Source organism: Poeciliopsis prolifica, unplaced genomic scaffold (assembly GCF_027474105.1).
Source record: "Poeciliopsis prolifica strain line A6 unplaced genomic scaffold, Auburn_PproV2 SCAFFOLD063, whole genome shotgun sequence".
NCBI classification, from domain to species: Eukaryota; Metazoa; Chordata; class Actinopteri; order Cyprinodontiformes; family Poeciliidae; genus Poeciliopsis; species Poeciliopsis prolifica.
In genome coordinates, this window is record NW_026562438.1 from 172,691 (window position 1) to 193,853 (window position 21,163).

Below are 21,163 nucleotides of genomic sequence, written 5' to 3' on the forward strand. Positions count from 1 at the left end.
ATGGAGAACAACGGGGACGAAGTCTGCTATTCTACAGTCAATATCAAAAGTAGCAAACCTTCTCCGACAGGTAAGAGACCATTTCATGAGGTTTAGGAGGCAACATTGCTGTAGAAAGTTAAACTGGACTTTTATTACATCACATGTAAAAAGCCTTTATCATGTTTTATCAGTGAAATCTCTTATACAAAAGAAATCATTCAGTATTTTGTGCCTTATAATTTGGATGAAGTGAATCATCTGCTGTTTCTGTGCTTCAGACACTCAGGAGGATCCAACCGTTTACTCTGAAGTGAATATAAAGAAAGCTGCTCCTGCTCAAACAAGTAGGTAAAACTATAATCCATCCGTCAATTACAGAGATGAGTTTACCGAGCAATGGAGGGAACCCAGGCTGCACAGGGAAAACATTAAAACTCCTGCAAAGTGACACCAGCCCACAACTTGCAGGATTTGTTACTAAATGTGCAAATAGTAGCAGTAACAGGACCTTTTAAGGATTTTTAATGTTGTGTGGATAAGAATTGATGTGAGCTACAGACAGACTACCTCAATTTCCTTATGGGATTAATAAAGTTTTATTATTAATATCAAGATTATACAATGAAAAAGAGAACAAAAAGAAGAGGAAGAAGAAGTTTAAGAAAGGGTACAAAGTTACTGCCACAAAATGCGAAGTATTTAAACAAACTAAAAGTATGATGAGGTTGTCTGCTTTATTTTCATTGTAATTGTCTTTAGTTAATGTTTTGTGATTTCTTTATTTTGTAGTTGTGTGATTTGTTTTGCACTTCAGGGCCTCCATACAAAACATACACTGTGTCACGTTAGGTTTTAAAATGGATAAAATTAAATTAAAAAAGTAGAGTAAAACATGTATCTCATAGGAAGATGAAGCATCTTCCTATGAAGGAAGGAATGTTAAAACCATCGTTTACGGTTAAAACATTTACTTGTGATCTTACTTTGAGTCAAAACGTTCAATCAAAGAGTTTAAATCTTATTAGCGAGTTCTTGAATGTAACACTTTTCCTACAGCAGACAAAAATAAACGCTGTTGAAAACCTCAATATTAACCATGTTAAAGTTATTAATGTGCCTTTCATTGCTCCTGCCAGGCCAGGAGAAAGAGGGAACAGCGGCGCTCTGCCACTCTCGTCTGACGCTGGTGTGTTTGGGGATTCTCTGTGTCCTGCTGGTCGTGAGCATCACCATCATCGTCTACAGTCAGTTTCACCTCAATAAAAAATAAACCTCATTTAGCTTCCTGTACAAAGCATGTTCAGGGCTTATGCGTTTAGTTTTTCACTAAAAATGATGCTGCATAAGTAAAGACTTAAGACTGAAATCAAGTAAAAAAACATTTGCAAACAACAAAAAATGCAATGTGTAAATATCCGTACTAATATGATAAATAATGTAATTCAAGTATATCATCACAGGGCAACAGTAGCTGTGTTTACATTACATAAATAAAAAATTGCTTAATGGAAACAGAAACTTAGATTAAAATGTTTTGGGTCTTTTTGGTCATATATTAATATAGGCATTTTGCAAAACTGCAATGATGTTACTACTGGCGGAAACAACAAAGAAAGTGGTAGGATGATGGTTTGTTTTTATTTGCTTGCTTGTTTTGACAGCTGGCTCCACCAGAGCTGTAATAGGATTATAATTCATAAAAAGTTTGATATGTCAATTAAACAAATCCAAAGTTCTCTCCCCAAATCGTAGCTGCTGCCAAGCATAAGGAGTTTGTGTCTCCAGCGCCTAAATAAGACGCCAACGTCTCCTCTGATGGCTGATAAATGAACATATCTCATTTATTTGTTTACATTTACTGCTGCCGTAATTTTTAATAACTTATTGGGTGAGCAGGCTTATTCATGTGATTTTAATTTTAAATCTTATTTAATGGAAATAGTGCAAACTGCGAAATTTGATATTAACAGCAAAGATTTGCACACATTTATATTGGAAACGCAGCTACAGGGGTAAAGAGAAATGTTTTGCACTATGAAAGAAAGTTGGAGTACCTGGAGAATATCCACACAAACATGAGAACCTGCTACCTTCTCCTGGTGTTCAGCTGGAGCGTTTCTGATCCAAATAATCCACACAAAGACTAACAGTGAACTTCACCTTCTCTTTGAGCAGATTTCAGCTCGGCTTTACACTTATAACTATTGAAAAAAGCCTGGATGGAGCCAAACTGAATACGTCACTACGTTTTCTTCCTGACCTCCTGTCACGCAACACATTTCATATGAAGTTTCAGTTACTTCCACTAGATGGCGGTGTTGCACAAAAATAAAAGAAAGTTTTATTGTTCAGAAAATATCTAAATATACAAAAAGTACACGATAATCCTTCCTGCACAATAATGAACAATATTACAAAACTACATTTTTGGCTCTTACAGACTTTATGTTGGGGTTCAAACTCTGGAATTGCTTCAGCTAAATCAAATACAGTTAAATCAAATATGAACTGTCTCCGCCACCTTTTCTTATAAAGCAAGACATTTTCTTAAAACAGATAAACGTATTGTTGCTTTGTCCTTTTGTCCTCTAAAGTTTATGTATTTACGGTTTATGACTGAACTTCAGTCTTGAAACCTAAAGTCAAATTCCTTGTTTGTTCCTTAATTTGGCCAATAAAGCCGATTGTCTTCTGATACTTAAAATACTTTCTGATGTCCTGAGAGAGAAATGTCATGTGTTGAAGCTTCTCTGATGCAGACAGACTTTCTGACTAATTTATGTTTTCACAGTGAGCACGAAGATGACCACGCAGCAGACAGAAATCAATAACCTAATCAAAGAAAAAGCGCGAGTGACTGAGGAAAATAAAATAATGCAGAACAAAAACAAGGAGCTGAGCCGAGAGAGAGACGACCTGAACAAGACTCTGGGATTCATCCAGAAGTTTGACAACTTTCCTGTAAAAGACTACTGTTCTAACAAAGGTGATTAATGTTCTAAACCAACTTTAAACTCTGGATCATTCTAACTTTAAAAACAAATCTTCGTTATAAACAGTTGTTTAAAACAAACCTGACTGTTAGGTAAAATCCCTTAAGCTCTCTTGTCAGTAAAATTCATTCATTAGCAACAGCTTTACAGTGAAGCTTTGATTTCAAACAATTTTTGTTTTTATTAGAAGTGAACTGAGGATAGAGCCCTGTGGTACGCCACTTTGAACTCAATAGGTAGATCAATCTAATCACCTTCTAATATTACAGAATTGCAATGTAGCCCTGATGTCTTTGCTTGATGTCCTCATTTTTGTTTCTGTTTCATATTATTTTATCAAAGTTTTGATCCTTTCTGCTTTTTCCTCTTGTCTCATGTGTGCAGTGTGTAAACCGTGCCGGACAGACTGGATTCCCTTCCAGGGAAAATGCTACTTTTTTTTTGAACAATCATCTCCTTGGAAGACCTGGGAACAAAGTCGAGCGTTCTGTCAGGAAAAACAATCAGATTTGGTTGTTATTGATGATCTGGAGGAGCAGGTAAAATCTGACACCATTAATACACTAACACAAGAATTTAAAACAAATTGATGGGTTGAAATAAGAAGGTTTATAAAAATTTTAAATAATCTGCTGACAGAAATTTGTCAGCAATCACACCAAATACTACCATGACAAAGACCACGGATACTAGGATTACGAGAAGTTAACAACACCTGGATCTGGGTGGATGGACATGTAGACACTCTTGGGTAAGAACTATTCTCTAAAAATATACATACTTTGGTCAAATGTAAATATATTTTCCACAAACTTGTAAGAGTTAAATATACTGAGTGACAACAACTCCAGGATCTCCAGGACTTCTTCTAAACCAAACCTTGGTGGACTGTGAGATATGTTTGGGTTCATTGTTCTGTTTGGACGTCCAATGATGTCAAAGCTTACTGGGTTTCCTCAAGCTTCATTCGTCCTCAGACAGCAGGACAGTTTCTCCCAGGATATCCTGATTGACTCCATCTTGACCTCCACACTCTGCAAGTTTCCAGAGGAAGGGAAGCGGCCCCAGAGCATCATTGGGTCCCCGCCGTGCTTCACAGTGGGCAGGGTGTTCTTTTCAGCATGAGCTTCAGACGTCTGATCAGACTCAAGAAGTTCAGAAAAACAAAACCGTTCTTCATCCTCCTAATATCGCTAAGAGCAAACTGCAGCTGGGTTTTCTTGTGCCTTTGGGTCAGTGGTGCTGAAGGTGATTGAGTTCAGGCATGGAGACCTTCAGTCCTCAGTCTGTCCTGAGGATATTTTGCCAAAAACCTGATTTGTTTTTGGTGTAGAATATTTTTTGATGCAGCTGTAAAAACAAGAACATTTAAATGTGTACAATCTGATCTTCAATACATTTAATTCTTGTGTTTTCATTGATATTGTGATAAAATGTTTAGTTTCTGACAGTTGTTATCAGTTTGATGTCAGTTCGCTGCTAAATGAGGTCCACTATTCTGTTTTAAAGGTTCTGGAACAAGAAGACGTTCAGTTTGTCACGTCCATTTGCACTTCTGATCCCAAACAGAAATCTGACAGAGAGCTGGGACAAAGCAGATGGGAAGTTTGAGAACAAATTCATCTGTGAGCATGAAGCTGTTATTTGGTCCATTTAACTCTTTTCTTTTAAACTCCAGAAATTTACACTATAAAAATACACATGCATTTTTTTCACTCTGTCTGATGTGAAACCAAAATCAACTTTTCCTCTTTTGGTCTTTTATGATGACCAAAATATTTCCTGCAACCAGAATAATTAGGGAGATTTTTGTCAGGCAATCTTCATGTGGAGAATCAAACAGTATTCTTTACATTGTATGTAAACTTCTGGTTTCAACTATAATTAATTTTGTTCATATATTTTTGATAAATGTCATAATTAAAAAATACAAAGCCATCTTTTAAGGGCTGTTAAAAGAATGCTGAACATTTTTAAACTGTCTCCATTTCCTATAACCTCATATCGATGTTAAAATATACATCTCATCAGGCTTGCTGTTGCTTCAGTAATAAATTACTATTTTTAAAATTATGCTTGGAATTTTTTTATTTTTTTTTTTTTGTCTACAACAGTAAAATAATTCCAGAGGTTCATCCTGTTTCTCTTCCTGCCAGCTGCTCTTTAACCCCAGGTATTATTTAACGGTTTTAGGCTCTGATTGGTTGTTTTGGTGCATTTAATCAGACATGAAGAGCCGTTTTTTTTTTTTCAATGATTATCTTTAGTTACATAGTGCAGCTTTAAATAAATTGCATCTTTATTGTTATATGGGGGTAATTTTGGAAACATGCAAGCAGGAGCTGATTCTACGGTTATTCACATGTGGTAGAAGCTTTTTGGATATTTAATTACCTTGAGCTCAAACTGCTTCAAATGAACGTGCGACTGCTCCCGACTCACTGCAAACTGTTGCAGTGGTGAATCATCACGGCAGCATGTGTGGTGACATGCTGCATTCATCCCGCTTCACACTCAGAGGTTTAACAAGAGGAAGAGGAAGAGGAAGCCGTCCAGCTGTCATGCTGAGATCGCTCCAGCAGCTGCTGGACATTTTTCTCATGTTTAAATCTTTACTATTTTCTGTGTGAAGAATGAAGAGCAAAGTGGATGACGACTGTTATTCTAATGTGAATATCAAAAATGGAAAACCTTCAGAAAGTAAGTGACTACACATAAATTACAGATTTCACAGAACATTCAAATGTGATGTGATGGGGATTGTTTTTATCTCAGCAAGCCAGGTTTAGTTACAGCACATTTCAGCAACAATTCAAAGTTATTTACACAAAGACAACATAAAAAGGAGAGTAGTTACAATGCAGACATAACAAAGGAAAGTTAATATGATTTGGAGTACTGACTAAAATTAATGACGTTTCAGTTATAAGTAGAAGATTCAACTCTACACTGTATGTTTTCACCTTGGTTGAAATTAACTCAGGGTTTCAACTTTTTTCACATTTTCTGGAAGTTTTTTCCAGATTAGTGAAGAATAAAAATGCAATGCCGCCTCTGCAATGTGTGGTTCTGATTCTGGAGATGCGGAGTCGACCAGAACCTACAGGTTCCCAAATGGAACCTACAGGGTCTGTAGGTTCCATTTGGGAACCTACAGACCCAAATGGGTCTGTAGGTTCTGTGACACACAGAAAACGAGCGACTGATTGAAGAACGAAAAATGATGGAGAAACAGAACAAAGAGCTGAACGGGACACTGGGACTCATCCTGAAATATGAAAACATTCCAGCAACAGACTTCATGGCTAATAAAGGTCATTAGTTTCCTACATTAACTTTAAATTTCTGGATTAGTTATTTTGTTTTTTTGTTTTTTTCAGTATGTGCTTATAAAGTGGTTTTCAAGACATACCTGATCATTGTTATCGCAGGTTTACTTTTACACCTGCCAGGGCAAACTGAGCGGAGACAAAAGGATTTATTAGCAACAGATTTATTGGCTTTTTTATGCCAAACAATATTGTTTTTATTTTGCGTGCAGAGTCCTGTGGTACGCCACTTCTAATTTGAATAGTAACCTCACTTAATTGCCTTCCAATACTGTTGAATTTCAGTCCAATTCTGAAAACTTTTGACTAATTTTGACGCCTGAAACATTACATATATTCACATATATATTGTTTTTTTTCTGTTTGTTTATTTTATTTTGCCAAAGTTTCACTTCTTTCTGCTTTTTCCTCTTGTGTAATGACTCCAGAGTGGAAATTGTGCAAGAAAGATTGGATTCTCTTCCAGGGAAAATGCTACTTATTTTACAATATGCATCCTTGGCTGACCTGGACAAGAAGTCGAGCGTTCTGTCAGGACAAACATGCAGATTTGGTTGTTATTGATGATCTGGAGGAGCAGGTAAAATCTGACACCACCGATACACTAATATAAGAATTAGAAACAAATCTGGAAGGTTTTGTGTAAAACTGATGGCTTGACATAAGAAGGTTTATAAAAGATGATCTGCTAACAGGAATTTGTCAGCAATCACATCAAATTCTACTATGACAAACACCACGGATACTGGATGGGATTACAGCAAACTAACAACGTCTGGATCTGGGTTGACGGACGAAGAGACACTCTTGGGTAAGAATCAAACAAAACAAAAATGTAACTGAAACATTTTAGTTTCTTCCTCTATGAACCAGCACATTTCCAGGTGGCTTTTTCTGATAACATTATTGATAGTTTCCTGCTGCTTGATCATCATCACATCAACTGTACAAACAAGAAAAAACAAGTCAGAAAGTCAGTGAATCTGTCCATGTCAGAGAAGCATCAACATTTTCAGTTTGTCTTTCAGGATATCACAGTTTTCTCTTCTTCTGAAACTTTAACGTCTCGGTGGGTTTAAACTGGGCAGCATTAAGCCAAACTGACTCAGGGCGTCATTTCGGCGTCCCTCACTAATGGTCACAACTCCTCCCACCTACAGGAAGCTATATAGATTTTGTTTTGTTGAAGTGGAACTCACTCTGCATGGTGAGGACAATTCTTGCAGCTATGAGTGCAGAAAACATCATAAAACACAGCAGCACCAGAGAGCAGAGACAGAGTGTTGATGCTTCCTCTTCTGCTCGACCTGAAAGAAACGATGATGATCAGAATGGCTGCTGATGTGGTTTCAATCTGATTTCCACTCTAACATGTGCTGTATGTTTAATCCGACTTCAGTTGAATTCAGTTCAAAGTAAATGAAGAGTCAAAGTCCTCAGGATGGATTATTTAATCTCTGTTTGTGGGACGGGTCTGAATAGTTTTAGATGTAACTGTAAAAACAACAATATTTAGATATTTACAATCCAGTCTTGCAAGCACAAGCAATTTTTGTTGATTTAATATGATACTGATGTTATCAGTTCGATATCAACAGCTGAGATTTTATTTTGTTCTGAGGTTCATGTTTCTGTTGTAAAGGTTCTGGGTGAAGGAGCATCTCTGTACTTCATGTCCAAAAGCGCTGCTGATCCCAGGGGATCAGGGGAAGAGAAAACCCACAGAAAGCTGAGGCAAAGCAGATGATGGTTTTGCAAACAAATTTATCTGTGAGCGTAAAGCTCTTTCCGGGTTCATGTAGCAGGATTCCTGCAGGAATAAAGCCTGTCATGGTTTTTTGGAATCCACAGGAATCTGGTTTCAGCTCTCTTCATGTTTTGGACCAAGTATAGATCCCTGATGTATGCCACTTCCAGAAATCTACCTTACAATACTTTTATCACACACTGCTTTTCTTCAGTAACTTTTGGTATAAATTATGATGTCATATGCCCATCATAATTTATACATATATGTATAGAGATTATTTTACCATTGTGATTATGTTTGTGTTTCATTAGGAAGAGCTTATTAAAACTAGAACTTCTTCACATTAAGCAACATATTATTTTGCATTGATAGCCTTTAACTTTGCTCATTAGAGTAAATAATTATTTTTAATGCAGTACACTTATAAAATGCTACACATTCAATCATTTCTCATGTATTTGTTGCTTTTGTAGTTATTATGTTTTAAGATTTGTATTTACTTTAGTAATGAACCATTGCACGCTTGTTTTTTTGTCTAATAAAATATGAAAAATCATTTTGTTGGTTCATTATTTTGTCTCCCTTGTCGCCCTGCAGAAAATGATTTTACTACCATAAATTACACATTTGATCAGTTTTAGCTTTAAAAGGAATAACGGTCCGCCGCAGCCGGGACCGAAGAACGTTTCGAAAAGAGCGCGTACGTTGTGTATATCCGCCGAGTGTGCAGCGAGTCCGACATTAAATAGAGCGCGACCGAGCGATCGGTTGACCTAGAGGGCGTAGAAGAGGCTGGTTTCTGTTTTCACAGGTGAGTCACGTGAAGAACTGAGAGATAGACATTGTTGTTAGAAGTGTGAATAAGTTCAGGACAGCATTTTATCAACGTCAATTATATTCTGAGATATTTATAAGTGACTGTTCACTGCCCTAGCTTGAATGCTAACGGCAGTTAGCATTTTGGAGGCGCTTGACAACTTAGCACTTCCAAAATGCAGGACAGCTCAACTGTGACGTCATCGTAGAATATGTCTCCCAGGAACACCTGAGTCATTTCTCGGGTTGCCAGCCGTCCCGAAAAATGCGGAATCGTCCTTTATTTGGTACTTAATTAGGTTGCATTCCATATTGAACCGACTTTTCCGTATTTTCACCAATATCCGGAAGATATTTAACACTAAAGGTAACTTTAATCTGAAAGGTCCCGGTCTGTTGCCAGGACAACCAGCCGCTGTCCTGGTTGCCTGCTACACACCTTGACGCTTTCTACATCCGCGCGTTTTTATGAAGAAAATAGGACGGAGTTAATGTAACGGGGCTGCTCACCATAGGAGGCATCAGGTCGAGCTTTTTAAATGAAAGTCTCTTGCACAAGAGCAAAGATAATGAAATACATTGATACATTAAGAGCAGGAGAACTGCAGAAACGTCGACGAGACACTGCCACTCAGCTGCTTGATAAGAAAGGTTTTTACAGAAGCAGATTCTGAGGATCCTGACGAGGGGGAGAGGAACCCGCCTGCTTTCCGATGAGCTTCAGCTTCAAACAAAAGATACTTACCTTTTCTAATCCTCGTTTTCTTTCTAAAGGATGAAGAACAGCGGGGACAATGACTCCACTTCTACACACAATGACAGCCGTAAGTGACTCAATACATGCTTTATGAAGACTAACAGGTAACATTAACACCCACACTGTAAAACATTTGAGCTGCACTGAGTTGTGTCTATCAAAAATCAGTGATCGGCCAGAGAACTGCAATCGGTGCACACCACTTTCCTTTTGCAACAGTAATCAGTACGTAGTTGAGTAATGACCATTAATACAAACAAAATCTATTTAACAGCTATTGTAGAAGTACCTGATACATTTTGAATATTTGACAAAATATTCCCAAGGAAAACAAATCCGTACACTCAGGTGCCAATCCGAGATGTTGACCCTGAGAGAGTTCTTGCTCTGTCACACAGTATCGATCGTCCAAGAACGAGAGGCTGTCAGACATTATGAACACAGTTGCACAGCTCTTTATTCTACTGGTGTTTATTCTGCCACCTGTTTTGCTTCACTTCTGGTTAAAGTAACAAGAAGACAAGAGAAGAAAAGGGATATTATATTCAAAGGCCTCACTACTAGAGCTTGATGCAGACTTGTAGTTAATGGCTCTCATAAGGTTCAGTGCACAATGTGGGAAACCAGCTGAAACCCACTCAGTCTGCCCAAGTGACCGGCAGCCACCTCACGCATCACATCTGAACCAGGCTGCAAGAGGAGGGGCCCAGCAGGAGGGCTGTGTTTGTAGCTATGAGCGTGTGTGTTTTTATCAGTAAACACTGTCCCAGATAGCCGTCCCAGCCTTTGTGTTTGATATGATGGAGCGACTATCGGCACAGTTCTGATGAATTATAACTTTTATACCTTAACAAGTTCATTGTTCCTTTCAGGCGAAGCACAAGAAGAAAGATCAGAACTCTGCAACTCTTGTCTGTTTTTGGGGTGTTTGTGGATTTCTTCTATCCTGGTAGCTGGATATATCGTCTACAGTGAGTTTCATTTCAATACAATACATTTTAAATAGCTTTTAGAGTAGCTTTTAGAGTAGCTTTTAGAGTAGCTCCTTGGTTCCGGTCAGAACCAAGAAGCCATGGATTGGAAGACGCTGCAACTGGAAAAACAGCTGCTACTGTTTCCTGAACAAGAAACTCATGGCTGATTAGAAACTGTGTGCAGGGTAGAGGAGAGTATCACAGGGCATTATATAATAAACGTAGCACTAAAGAATAAAGACTTAAGAGACAATAAAATAAGAGGAATGACGCGTTCACACCAAACGTGTCTGGTTTACATTCAAAGTCAATGTGGAGGCACATCGAGGGCCGTTGCAGCGCATCCAACGCATCCAACCAACACATCCAACGCATCCAACCAACACATCCAACGCATCCAACCAACACATCCAACGCATCCAACCAACACATCCAACGCATCCAACGCATCTGATGAATGTCAAGCCTCTGCAGTCAAAGTGCAAATGTCGAACCGGAAGCGTCTAAACGCACCATTACTAAGAAAAGGACTAAACACACTAACTAGAATCACTAAAAACTAACTGAAATATAAGTAGAAACAATGCAGAACTAATAGAAAAAACTAAGAAACACAGAACAAAACAAACTAGCAACCCAAGATCCCGACACCAGGAATTCAGGACCTTATTGCTGCAAGGCAGCAGTGGAACTGCGAGGCAGCCCCAAAAATAACTTAATGAAATACTAAACTCAGTTAAATGTCTTCTTGTTCTATCCTACGGCAAACTGTCTGATATCCTGAAAGGGCCTGAGAGAGAAACTGAAAATACTTCTGTGATGCAGACAGATTCACTGACTTTCTGACTAATTTGTGTGTTTTTATAGTGAATGTAAACATGAGAGAGCAGCAGGGAAGGATTAAAGACCTTAAAGGAGTAAAAACGCACCTGATAGAAGAAAGAAAGATGGTGAAGCTGAACCAAGCGAATCGAGAGAGAGAAGAGGTGACCCCAGAGAGAGAGGAGGTGACCCCAGAGAGAGAGGAGGTGACCCCAGAGAGAGAGGAGGTGACCCCAGAGAGAGGAGGTGACCCCAGAGAGAGAGGAGGTGACCCCAGAGAGAGAGGAGGTGACCCCAGAGCGAGAAGAGGTGACCCCAGACAGAGAGGAGGTGACCCCAGAGAGAGAGGAGGTGACCCCAGAGAGAGAGGAGGTGACCCCAGAGAGAGAGGAGGTGACCCCAGACAGAGAGGAGGTGACCCCAGAGAGAGAGGAGGTGACCCCAGACAGAGAGGAGGTGACCCCAGACAGAGAGGAGGTGACCCCAGAGAGAGAAGAGGTGACCCCAGAGAGAGAGGAGGTGACCCCAGAGAGAGAAGAGGTGACCCCAGAGAGAGAAGAGGTGACCCCAGAGAGAGAGGAGGTGACCCCAGAGAGAGAGGCGGTGACCCCAGAGAGAGAAGAGGTGACCCCAGACAGAGAGGAGGTGACCCCAGAGAGAGAGGAGGTGACCCCAGACAGAGAGGAGGTGACCCCAGAGAGAGAGGAGGTGACCCCAGACAGAGAGGAGTGACCCCAGAGAGAGAGGAGGTGACCCAGAGAGAGAAGAAGTGACCCCAGAGAGAGAGGAGGTGACCCCAGAGAGAGAGGAGGTGACCCCAGAGAGAGAGGAGGTGACCCCAGAGAGAGAGGAGGTGACCCCAGAGAGAGAGGAGGTGACCCCAGAGAGAGAGGAAGTGACCCCAGAGAGAGAGGAAGTGACCCCAGACAGAGAGGAGGTGACCCCAGAGAGAGAGGAGGTGACCCCAGAGAGAGAAGAGTGACCCCAGAGAGAGAGGAAGTGACCCCAGAGAGAGAAGAGGTGACCCAGAGAGAGAGGAGGTGACCCCAGAGAGAGAGGAGGTGACCCTAGAGAGAGAGGAGGTGACCCCAGAGAGAGAAGAGGTGACCCCAGAGAGAGAGGAAGTGACCCCCGAGAGAGAGAGGTGACCCCAGAGAGAGAAGAGGTGACCCCAGAGAGAGAGGAGGTGACCCTAGAGAGAGAGGAGGTGACCCCAGAAAGAGAGGAAGTGACCCCAGAGAGAGAGGAAGTGACCCCAGAGAGAGAGGAGGTGACCCCAGAGAGAGAAGAGGTGACCCCAGAGAGAGAGGAGGTGACCCCAGAGAGAGAGGAGGTGACCCCAGAGAGAGAAGAGGTGACCCCAGAGAGAGAGGAGGTGACCCCAGAGAGAGAGGAAGTGACCCCAGAGAGAGAGGAGGTGACCCCAGAGAGAGAGGAGGTGACCCCAGAGAGAGAGGAGGTGACCCTAGAGAGAGAGGTGACCCCAGAGAGAGAGGAAGTGACCCCAGACAGAGAGGAGGTGACCCCAGAGAGAGAGGAGGTGACCCAGAGAGAGAAGAGGTGACCCCAGAGAGAGAAGAGGTGACCCAGAGAGAGAGGAAGTGACCCCAGAGAGAGAAGAGGTGACCCCAGAGAGAGAGGAGGTGACCCCAGAGAGAGAAGAGGTGACCCCAGAGAGAGAGGAAGTGACCCCAGAGAGAGAAGAGGTGACCCCAGAGAGAGAGGAGGTGACCCCAGAGAGAGAGGAAGTGACCCCAGAGAGAGAGGAAGTGACCCCAGAGAGAGGAGGTGACCCCAGAGAGAGAGGAAGTGACCCCAGAGAGAGAGGAGGTGACCCCAGAGAGAGAGGAGGTGACCGCAGAGAGAGAGGAAGTGACCCCAGAGAGAGAGGAGGTGACCCCAGAGAGAGAGGAGGTGACCCCAGAGAGAGAGGACCTGAAATGGACCCTGGGATTCCTCCAGAAGTTTGACATCTTTCCAATTAATGACTACTGTCCTGCCAAAAGTGATTACATTTATAGACCTTTGAAACTGTGGATTATTCATCTTATTATTTTTCCTGTAGCCTTCAATTATCAACAGTTTTGCAAAACATACGTGGCCATTATTAGTGATCCAGGGTCTGAGCTGCTTCATTCTCAGCTCCTTACATGTTTACAGCAGTTTTTATCTCTGCTGTTCTAAATGAAACAGTACAAATACTGTTTAGGAGAGGATATATGCCACTCAGAAGCAGAACAGTAGCTTCATCTAATCATCTTCCAGTTTTCTGCTTGAGATCATTTTGACCAAAGTTTCACTTCTTTCTGTTTTCTCCTCGTCTGATGGATCCAGGATGCCAGCCGTGCCTGCGTGACTGGATTTTCTTTCAGAAGAAATGCTACCTGTTTTACGACGACCCAGTTCCTTGGAAGACCTGGGAACAAAGTCGAAGGTTCTGTCGGGACAGACGAGCAGATTTGGTTGTTATTGATGACCTGCAGGAACAGGTAAAATCTAAAGCCACCTGTGCTTGAAATCTAGAGCTAATCCAGAACTTTCTTACTCAAAGACAATAATGGTGATCTAAAAAAAATCTTTTCACAGGAATTTGTCAGCAAACATGTCAAATCCTACTCTGATATTCAGTGGGGATACTGGCTGGGGCTACAACAAACTAACAACACCTGGACCTGGGTTGATGGACATGTAGACACCTTGGGTAAGATCTACTGTTTTATCTAAAAAGTATACACTTCATCATGCAAAAGCAGCTTTTCCTCATGTTTATTCCCTCATCAAACACATTCCTGGAGTTTTGCCTTGATTCTTTCATGCATGTTTGAGAAATGCTGTAACCTCCTGTGGCAACAATTGATCCGTGCAAAACGTGTGTTTGGACCCGACGGCGCCTTCGAGACGCAGCTCATCCTTATTCTGCCTCTGCTTGTGTGTGTAGGAGAGATCAACAGATAAGTCCAGAAAAGCAGCTCGTTAAGATTCCCTTCAAAGCTTTACTGAAGACTCAATGCAAAAAAAACAACTCGTACAAATACGTCTCGGTTACATTTGTTTCATTAAAACACTCATTAAAAACTGGAGCAACTGTTCATGAATTCAAGCAAACAAAAGGTATAAAAATGATCTTTGTTCATGTGCGATACGAGATCAGGTCAGTTATACTGACGCTCACATATGATGCAGAGTAAGAAACTGTTTCTGTTTGGCCTCCTCTCACAGCTTAAAGCTCTTTATGTCCTAAATTTAAAATGTTCGCCTGGATATTTTTGCATATTCTAATTGTAGACAGTTCTTTAAATGTGAGTAAATATATTTGCACATTTATCTATAACAACTGGAACTTTCCATATGTAACGAGTAATTTCGCAGTGTATCATCTATTAAAAGCGTGCCCTTCACATTAATTCATTCCCTGATAAGGTGGGAGTGAAATTATCGTAATAACTCGATATCGGCTGAAATGTCTCCCTTTTCAGAAAATGTTGGAAGTTTTCCGATAAAACAAAGTGTGGCGGAATGATGGTCCTGCTGATTTGTCTGCATCGCCAGCGCTTCGTTTAGGACGTAAGGGTTTAACGCCACACAGGGAAACTAAAGATACAAAATAACACTGCAGTAAAAATTGTGACCACTAGGGGTCCTACTATACTTGGTGATGTACTGACAGAATGCTGTTCTCCCAGTCTAACATAAACCTTTATAACACCTGCTCCCCTTTTATAAGTAAAACAACCTCAGAGACAAATCCAGAAAAAACTTTTTTAAAACCCAATACCACTTTACAAACTTTAAAGCCTTTGCAGGGATTCACCACCACTACGATGAGCCACTCGCTTCTCTTGACATGAGCATCTTTAAGAAGCACAGCGTGTCCCGACAGGTTTGGCTTCTCCACATGCCTCTTTTGCCTTGGCTGTAGTGATGTCAGGTATTCCTGATGCCAGCGATTCCAGAACCCTTTGGCCAGAGCCTGGACCTGCTTCCTCTGCTTCCTGTAGGTCAGTGAGGTCACATTGTCCAGGTGGTAGCAGCACCAGATCAATTAGCAGCCGTCAGAACAAATGGCATGTCTGGACCAGAAGAAATGGGAACCAGACGCATTTATGATGGTCATAACTTTGGACACGAAGATGACCAGAACCTTGTGTCAGATGAAGTGTTTTCGTCTTGAGCCCTAGAGCATCCAGTACTCTGAGAGTCGGGTTCTTAGCCCAAGAGAGTCGGGTTCTTAGCCCAAGAAGCATCTTTAAATAAGTGGAACGATGTCTGGAGTACGGCAGCCTTTCTCCTCTCGGAGCTGCTGCTGCCGGCGGCCGGTTCAGAGCGAACGGCGGGGAAGATTTATTCAGGTCAGCGGATAGACTGAACACCCGTCTATCCACTGACCTGCAGTTGGTGCTCCAGGTAAATGTCGCTTTACGGACAACCCGGAAAATAAGTTTCGTATCATCCCGTTCTCTGGTGGAGCGCAGCGTGGCGGTGCAGAGCTGGTACATGTTTCTGTGTGTGACGAAGGAACCAAATCCAGTCGTTCACATGGAATCAAGAGCTATAAATTCTGGGCAAGGCAAGAGTTCATCCATTAAATCGACTGAAGATAAATAAATCAAATCAAATTTTACTCAATCATCAGAATAATAGATAGATTACTCGATTACTAAGATAACTTTTACCACAGCTCTAAGGGTTATTATAGTTTTCATGTTGTCCAATTTTCTTTTACTGAAATTATCCTCTGCATTCTGTTAAATGATAAATAAGGTTTTAAATGTATTTTTGAAGTGTTGGATCACAACACTGACTCAAAATAAAAGACAGATCAGCACATGACTATTCTCAGGTTCATGGTTCTGTTTTAAAGGTTCTGGATGAAGGAGCAGCTCAAAAGTCCAGGACCCAAAGCCAGGCTGATGCCTGGAAGAAATCCCTCAGAGAGCTGGAACAAAGCAGACAATTTCTTCCAAGACAAATTCATCTGTGAGCATGAAGCTTTCCGAAGGTGCATCTAGCTGACTGTTCCCTCAAAGCTTGTACAGGAAAGCTCAACCGTGTCCTGAATGTCTATGTATAAAGTATAACACCATGACTGATAATCTGCTGGTGTTTTGTCTCTTCATTCTCATTGTTTATGAACTTTCACCTGATGAAGCCATCATGTTGCACAGCCAGGATTAGATGTTGTTTTTCTGCAGCTGCTCAGGAACCAGACTGCCTCTCCATTGTTCAGGATTTCTTATCCTGACAGAGAAAACGTTTGATCTATGATCTGAACTGTTCACAACAATACGGTGCGTTGGCCGGCTCCCTCGGCTGGATGCTGGATGAGCACGAAGCTCCAGCCTGGAACCTCGCTGAGGCTTTCAGACAGAAGAGGACGGGCTCTTCGGCTCCAGTGCTGCAATCAACAAACTCAAAGTAAATCCTGTGTTTTCTGGTGAGACCCTCAGTGTAATAAATTAATTATTGGACAAACTAAAAATAAACTGACATCTAAACTGGTAAAGGATCCAATGAACCACAGATTATCTCATACTAACCGTTTTAATAAATATGTAAAAAAAAGATTTTTTATCAAAGTTACATTCTGCAGTTTTAACTCCTTGCAATCGGGTTTCTGTTGGTTTTCAACTTCTGCTCTTTCTGAAACTCTGAAACTTTACCAACATTTTTACCAGCGTTGCATTGAGAAGCAGCTCAGATGATGAGCTCAGCAGACGCACAGTTCCATCAGGTGTTTGCTAATGTTGCTGGCTATTTAGAGGAGTCGCAGAAGAGGGCTGTTCTGTGAGGCGTCCGAACGTTGAATGTCTGCGAGATTAAAGGATTTCCCAAACATGCATGGATGAACCAAAGCCACGTTCCAGGGATGTTTCTGATGAGGGAATAATATCACATCCATTTTAACTAAAGGTGCAGAAATAAGTGTTAGAAAAAAAAACTTGGAAATTGTTTAAGAAAAGATTTAAATTTTGTCAGTGTAAATTATGAGAGTATAAAATAAGTTTTGAGAACATTTGTGACTCAGTTTAGTTGTTTTTTCCTTTTTTGAAAGATGATTTTAGAAAGTCAATATGAGAGTCAGAATGAAACGCTGGCAAAATGGGAAAGAGGTGAAGATATTCTAAACAGCAGGACATTCCCAGAGAGGCAGCCTGACATGTTGGCGCATTCCTCTCACTTCAATCATTTAATATTTCAAATTGACATCATCAGACAGACCAAAACAAAGTTTGTATTTTAAATATTTATTTTGTATTCTAAAGACCAAAATTAAAACAATTCATATGAATAACAAAACCAGACAAACAATTATTTTTCTAATCTTTTTTAAATACAGAACTTGAGAAATTTTAACAAAAACTAATAGTTTTTTGTTAAAGTGGAGTTACTAACAGTGGGAATATTCACTATAGAGACCCAGAGTAATACATTTTACTCAAGTAAAAGTAAAAAGTACATCGGAGCTGAAATACTCCTAAACGTTTCTTTTCTTTCTTTCTGTCCTTTTCGGGTTTGTTTGTTTGTTTTTTTAACAGAAAGGGACTCAAGTAAATGTAACTCGGTACCACCCAACTCTGTCAACTGTTTAACAATTTACTTTGTCTCTGGTGACGTAGGGCTACGAATATGGCCGTAACCGAAGAACGCTTTGAAAACCTCGCGTCCGATGTGCACATCCGCCGAGAGCGCAGCGAGTCCGTGGTTAGATAGAGACGTTGGTCAGTTCAGTGGAGCTGCCCGGCTTGAGGGCGAATCCGTCCCGAAGTTATCTGTTTCCACAGGTGAGTTAAGTGTGGAAGTCACAGATAGGAGCCGTTGTTAGAAGTGTTTGTAAGTTCAGGGCAGCATGAGAGCGTTTTATTGACATCGGTTGTATTTTGAGTTATTTAGAAGTTGCCGTTTCCTGTCGCTAGCCTAAATGCTAATTACTAATGTGGAGTTTGCCAAAATACAGGACAATTGTGACATCGTTGTACAATATTTCTTGTCAACCTAACATTTTAGCTGCATTTAGGGTTTCCACCTGCCCTATTTGCCCGCTGCCAGCAGGAGCTGCTGTCCTGGTTGCCTAGAGACAGGCGCGACACACCTTGACGCTTCCGCCATCCGCGCGTTTTTTAAATGTCCGCTCGACAGTCCACCACCTAATCAGAAACGAAAACTCTCACAAAGAGCCGCGATCAGCTGGAAGACGCTCATCCCAAGCTGAACAGCGACAGAGGAGGCAGCAAGTCCCGCTTCTGATCGTCCCTGTTTCAGTACATTGAACAAAATGGCTGAGTTCCCACTGCAGGCTTTAATCCTCAGTTCTGATTTATAGTGAAAACTCGTTTTTTTCTGTTTTTTTTGTGTATGCTCGTTCACATTTCCAAATAAATGCGACCGTGATCTCCCGTGTGCGAACTGCAAACCAAACGAGCTTAAAATGTCCCGCATGCGCAGTAGAATGCGCAGTAACGTCACACGTAAAGAGCGTGCTCAGTGTTTGCGGAAGTAAAATTGGATGCTGATAGTAAAAACTCATTATCGTCCGTCATGGTGGATGTTTTTCTTTAATTTTTTTAATTAATTACTTATACAAAATCACGTGGCATATACATACATGGAGAAGTTAAATTTCACAGGCTTAAGGCACACATACAACTAAAAGATAATAACAAAATACAGAAAAAAAGTTGAATAAATAAAACCAGTCAGATATCAAACAGAGGGATCGCAGAACAAAAAAGAAAAAGACAGAAAAAAGACAAAAGGGCTTTAGTTCTCAAATAAAGTCAGGTAGTTATAGGCGTCTAAAAGTTTAATTCCCTGCTTTTTTTAAAAATCAATTTTAAGGTTCTGAAATGGTTCTCCATCAGAAGGTTTTTAAAGGCTGAAAAGTCCGGTTTTCTATTTCCCCATTGACAGGAGTGGATGAAGAATTTCGTGAGAATCAGCAGGTTGTTAAGAAGAGGTCGGTTTTTGTGTCTTTGTGGGTGGTTCCAAATATTACATCCTCTCTTTTTAAGGGATGATGGAGGGAAAGTTTTGTTGAGATCCAGTCCTGAAAGTTTCTCCAAAATGATGCAGTTTGCACACAATAGAAAAAACCATGATCTGTTGTTTCAATGTCGTTGTCACAAAAGGTACAGATGTTAATGTCGAAGTTGAATCTTTGTCTTAAAAGTTCCCTGGATGGAACCTCTGAATCAGAAAATAAATTTAAAATGGAGTTTTATTTGGTTGGACAGGAAATATAATATGAGTTAGATGCTGACGTATTCGTTTGTTACAATTGCTTTTGTCCAAGAGGTTAAATCCAAACAGTTGAAGAGCTGGAAACTGAAGGTCAGCTGATTTAATGTTTGTATTTTGAACCAGATGTTTGACTGCAGTGGGGATGGAGTTTAATACTGTGTGAAACTGAGTGCGTGAACAAACCATGGTGGATGTTTTCTTCCCACTTGAGTTTATCAGGGTGCAGAATAGTGATGTTTATTTGGCATCAATGGCTTTTGAAAAACTCAACACACATTTTCTTCAGAGCCAAATAACCAAGATGCCTGGGTTGCACTTGTAAAAATCAGATCTGTGGTTCAGACTGTCATAGAAAGATAAGAAAGATAAGGCAGAAATGCATAAAAATCGGATTGGGTCAGTTTGGGCTGCAGTGTGAATGAAGTCAATGTCATACCTGAATGCTCCTACACAGTGAATGCTCAACACACTGAATGTTCCAACTCACTGAATGCTCCAACTCACTGAATGCTCAACACACTGAATGCTCAACACACTGAATGCTCCAACTCACTGAATGCTCAACACACTGAATGCTCAACACTGAATGCTCCAACACACCGAATGCTCAACACACTGAATGCTCAACACACTGAATGCTCCAACTCACTGAATGCTCCAACTCACTGAATGCTCCAACACACCGAATGCTCAACACACTGAATGCTCAACACACTGAATGCTCAACACACTGAATGTTCCAACTCACTGAATGCTCCAACTCACTGAATGCTCAACACACTGAATGCTCAACACACTGAATGCTCCAACACACCGAATGCTCAACACACTGAATGCTCAACACACTGAATGCTCCAACTCACTGAATGCTCCAACTCACTGAATGCTCCAACTCACTGAATGCTCCTACACACTGAATGCTCAACACACTGAATGCTCCTACACACTGAATGCTCAACACACTGAATGCTCCAACACACTGAATGCTCCAACTCACTGAATGCTCCTACACACTGAATGCTCCTACACACTGAATGTTCCTACACACTGAATGCTCCTACACACTGAATGTTCCAACTCACTGAATGCTCCAACACACTGAATGTTCCTACACACTGAATGCTCCAACACACTGAATGCTCCAACACACTGAATGTTCCAACACACTGAATGCTCAACACACTGAATGTTCCTACACACTGAATGCTCCAACACACTGAATGCTCCAACACACTGAATGTTCCAACACACTGAATGCTCAACACACTGAATGCTCAACACACTGAATGCTCAACACACTAAATGCTCCAACACACTGAATGCTCAACACACTGAATGCTCCAACACACTGAATGCTCCAACTCACTGAATGCTCCTACACACTGAATGCTCCTACACACTGAATGCTCCAACACACTGAATGCTCTAACATACTGAATGCTCTAACACACTGAATGCTCCTACACACTGAATGCTCTAACACACTGAATGCTCCAACACAC

At 41.0% G+C, this 21,163-nt stretch overlaps 2 pseudogenes; both read left to right on the forward strand.

Annotated features, from left to right (window-relative positions):
- Positions 1–18,668, forward strand: LOC129379993 (uncharacterized; annotated as a pseudogene).
- LOC129379961 (CD209 antigen-like) overlaps positions 18,115–21,163 on the forward strand; it is a 9,916-nt pseudogene continuing 6,867 nt past the window's right edge.